Genomic DNA, 4578 nt, shown 5'->3' with positions numbered 1-4578 from the left:
GGGCCCTTGGTGAAATCTCAATGCATGGAATATATCTACAATGGCCACTGAATCATACATGAGAAAGCCATCAACCTCGCACTTGTGCTGTAAAAGTTGACAGAGTGAAAATCTGAAAGTTAACATGTTTAACTCAGCTCAGACTCCAATAACAGCCTGAATCCTGCAGAAACAAATTAGTCAGATGTAAAACCCAAAAGGGTGACAATTGCTCACATTGATAAGTGTCATCGGAATCATTCCACTGCCAAAAATTGCGAGGCTATTACCAATCAAGAAATATTCATCATCCTCTTGAACAGAATTTAACTAGATAGCAGGGATAGGGGATTTCAGAGTCATAAAAGCATTTCCAATAAGCCATTCATGGCATATCCAACTTTATTGTTCTCATAGACAACCAACTCAGACAATCCATAGAAGAGGGAGTTCAAGGCTGAACAAGCAAGCACATCACCTCTGCAGTGAATCAATCATTATTTGAAAACTATGAAAGAGAACCTATTCTCACAGGCTTTGTGACCTCAATTTGGCCACTTCTATAAAACTTAAGTGTATGTTCTGCTTGATTTGCAATGGCATAAATAAAGTACTTTAAGCATATTAGAACTGAATTTTGAACAAGCAAATCCGGGAAAGTAGACAGTGATCCATCCATCTATAAACTCCAAACCGAAGACGTATGAAATAGAGTCGAGCATTGTGCATCAGATGCCAAAACATGCTGGTACTAAAAATATTGAAGAAGCAAAACTGCCTTAAACTTCCATGTGTACTCCATTCATAATTCAGACTCCTCCAGCATTTTGGACATAAAGACTATACCTGCATACTACTGATGTGAAGCAGTAACTATGGACTCCTGCAATAAACATCAACAACGATGACGATAACGACAGCCCCGCCAACTTTTCAGATCATATCTATAAATATCTGGAAATATTTAACAGCACAAGAAAAAAACTCAACACATTTAGTAACATAAGAGAAAGAAAACATACATCAGATTCTCCTTGGGATCATATTCATATTTATATTTCCAAAGAAGGTCACAGAAATAAGCCCATTTACAAGTAGTTACCAACACAATCCATACTCTCCCCTTGCTACTACAGCCTTTTATGCCTCGTCGCATCTACGCAAAACCAGAAGAATAGATCTCAAGTTTCAACCCTTTTAAACGGGGCACTGAAACAAACTACAAACCACATTATCTACACACAATTATTAAGCTCAACTTTTTGTCCTTTTCATTACCCCAAAAGTTAGTATTCTCTTATTGAAGTTTATTTTTGGGATATTATGGGTTGCTAAATTTCAAGTGCACTTGTGTCAGCGTGCTGATGTTCGTGCATTATCTTCATTGCTTTACATTCATGCATTGCACTTATCTTGGTGAAAATGCCTCGTGATGACTTTTGAGCGGGGACAACAGTGTTCATGGAACAGCCCCACTGGAAGTCCAAGGCCATAAATGAATCCGATCACTTGGATACAGGCATGCATGGAAGTTGATAGCTGAAAAATTCAAGTCAACCAAGAAAGTTAATAGCAAAGATCTTAAATCATAACATTTCAATAAAACTGACTCAGACTCTTATTATGTTCCAACAAACTGCCTTGGTTTGAGTGAACCTACTTCAGAAGTTCAGATTACAGTAAGTTGTAGTGTCTCAGCAATCTATCGGCTTCTCTCAATCCGCTTAAATAGGCACCATGGGTTGTTGAATAATAATGCCTTTCAGTAGCCTCGCCTGCAAATAGAATCTGCAGAGGCTTGTTGCTACTCTGATCCTCTGGATAGGGCAATGGCTCGGCCAATTCATCAATATCAGTCCCCGTTGAACCCACAGCAACATAGCTATAAGACCCCCAAAACAGAGGATTCCTGCCCCAGTCACTCCTCAGAAGGCCATCTATCTCAGGGCTGTTATCTCCCGCACCAAGGCTGTTGTTGCTTCCCTTCTTTAGATCCATACCGAATGCAGATAAGGTATCAAGAACCCCCTGGATGACCTCCTGGTCCGATAAGGACTCCATCGCGATTGCTTCCTTACCCGCAAACCACAACGAAACAACTCTGGATTGCTTGTGGATTCGCAACACTGCATAGGTCTTCCTGATCCACGATGGAATCAAATCACCACCACCATCACCGTGTTTCAATCCTGTAAAGACCAATTTGACATTAGGTATCTCTGAAACACCAGGGCCCATATGCAATAACACCTTATCCACAACCCCAAAGCCGAGCCTGCTGATTGCATCGGTTTTCCGGGATGGCAGGGGTGGCTTGAAGCCATGAAACACAGGGCACTGTGGCTGCCAATCCTTGACACTATCTGCATCATTCTTATTGCAATTTTTAATGACAGACTTCAGTACACCCAACGAAACAGTCACGATTACATGATCAGCCTCAACATTAACATCAGGGCCCTTCAACAACACAGCGCGACTCCCACTGCCCCCCACCTCACAGCCCCACACTATACTTTCAACCTTAGCATTGTACACTATACTCCCCTCGGGCAGTCTCTTCACAAGCTCCTGCACAACACTAGAATACCCCCTGGGAATGGGCACATGTTTCCCAGGGAACTCCCAATACTCACCGTAAGACTCAAAGTCCACATTATCCAAATCGTCCGCAGCAGTTATGGTCCTCTCCAGGTGACCCTGGCTATGAAACACAGCCTCCTGCAATGACCTCAGATCCCAATTAGGTCTTGGCTCCTGTCCCGATTCTGCCAAAACAGCAGATGGTGATGCAGATGTGGTTTCACTATCCTTGGCATTCTTCGCTAAATATTCCTCTAACCCTGCTTTCAGATAAGCCCCCAAGCCGCTGGTGAAGTCCCCATGCCTGGGCCCTTCCCCAGCATCACCATATGGTAAAATCATATCGCTGTTCTTCATCTGATTCTGCACCTTAGCCAGTAAACTCTTGTACAGTTTAACCACTGGACCTGCCAAAGATGGAGGTACCACTAACCCTCCTTCTGCCAAGACAGCTGAATTGTGCCTGAAACCATCCATGAACTCCCATGGTTTTTCCTTATCTTCCATGGCGCCAATCTGCTTAGCGATGGCATATACAGGGCTCCCTTCCATGCCATGAATCCATGTTGCCCCCTTTTCTACTCTTTCGCCGTGAAATTCAGCGCTGCAGATCCTTCCTCCAGCTCGATCGCTAGCCTCCAGGACCACAAAATCCAACTGGGTTGATCCACAGGCCTCCATTAAACGATTTGCAGCAGAAAGGCCCGCCATTCCTGCTCCAACTATTGCGATACGGGGCTTTCTGGCTATACTCATGATGTTTTCTAATGCACCCAACCAATTTTTTTCAATTTTCTGATAAACCCAAATGTTGTTATAGATTTTCTGATGAACCCAACTGGAATTTTCAGATCTCTGATGTACCCATCGAGTCTTTGAACCAATTCTATAGCTATCAACCACAAAGAAAACGAGGAAATGTTTTCGGAAGATGGGTTCACTGTGTGCTTTATAGAGATATGGAGCTCAAGTGAGATACCCTTGTTAATCGACAAGTGGGAGTCATGAAGGGTTATGCAAAGATTTGGTGTGAAAAAGGGGCCAAATTGCAGGGATTTATGCAGCAGGATAAGCGGAAATACCTTCCCCTTGGCCGCTTCTATCATGTATTATCTGCCCTGAAAAATGGCTGACATATCTCGAGCAATGCATGCAAAATGCCTGCTTCATTAGCATCTGCCCTGAAAAATGGCTGACATATCTCGAGCAATATGTACATGTTATTTGAATTTTTTATTTTTATTTTTTTTGTTGGTTGAAAATATAGAGAGGATTGTGGAGAATGATCAATATAAATGTATTTTGTTTGTTGGTTTGTTTGTTTTGTTTTTGTAGGTATAGTGATATAACTTATAAATTATCAACATTCTGTATATGTTTAAGATTAATTTGACTATTATAAATTTACTCACTTTTCTCAGTGTGTTGAAAACATAGAGTATTATTTATAAGTTTTGATTTAGAATTGATGAAAAATATTCGCTAAAATCAATGCATGTTAGAAAGATTCTTTGACTTAATGTCTATCTTGATTGACAAGACAATATTGTTCTTACAAATCTTAAAATGATAATTTAGAATATTAATAGACTATCTAGTAATTGTGTAGTGGACTTTGATAGAGTTTTCACTAGAAATGGTGTTTGTCTTTCTTTTTACTCTCTCTATGTGTCTATTATAGTGTTTTTGATTTGTGCAGCTTAGTGGATCCAATTGGTGGATTATGTTTATAAGACAATCCAGTTTTTTTAATTATGATTTCTTTTGTCAAAATTCACACTCCATTGTGTGTTTTGCTTACAAATGTGTTACTTATTCCTTATCGGAATACTATATCAGTGCATGTACTTTGCATATTATCAACATTATGTATATGTATATGTATAAGAGTAATCTGACCATTTCAAATTTACTAAGTTCCCTCAGTTTCTTGAGAATATAGAGTATTATTTAGAAGCTTTGATCTAAAAATGATGAAAAATGTATACTGAAATCAGTGTATGTCCATTGAAATCA

At 40.1% G+C, this 4578-nt stretch overlaps 1 pseudogene across 2 annotated transcripts; it reads right to left on the bottom strand.

The window, feature by feature from the left end:
* Window positions 1-543: 543 nt before the first annotated feature.
* On the bottom strand, window positions 544-3732 carry LOC149190004 (putative polyamine oxidase 5 pseudogene; annotated as a pseudogene). Of its 2 annotated transcripts, XR_016255954.1 has the most exons (3): window positions 1640-3732; window positions 1002-1518; window positions 544-862 (listed from the first exon to the last, which is right to left on the bottom strand). The product of XR_016255954.1 is annotated as a putative polyamine oxidase 5 pseudogene, transcript variant X1 (transcript). The 2 variants fall into 2 exon arrangements; XR_016255955.1 differs by lacking the exon at window positions 544-862 and having other exon boundaries at window positions 992-1518.
* Between the last annotated feature and the right edge of the window lie 846 nt (window positions 3733-4578).

This window comes from Pinus tabuliformis, chromosome 3_1 (genome assembly GCF_031772625.1).
Source record: "Pinus tabuliformis cultivar Carrire ecotype Pingquan chromosome 3_1, CPIR1, whole genome shotgun sequence".
NCBI lineage: Eukaryota > Viridiplantae > Streptophyta > Pinopsida > Pinales > Pinaceae > Pinus > Pinus tabuliformis.
The sequence above is the reverse complement of the archived record's forward strand: the minus strand, read 5'-3'. Positions and strand labels throughout refer to the sequence as shown.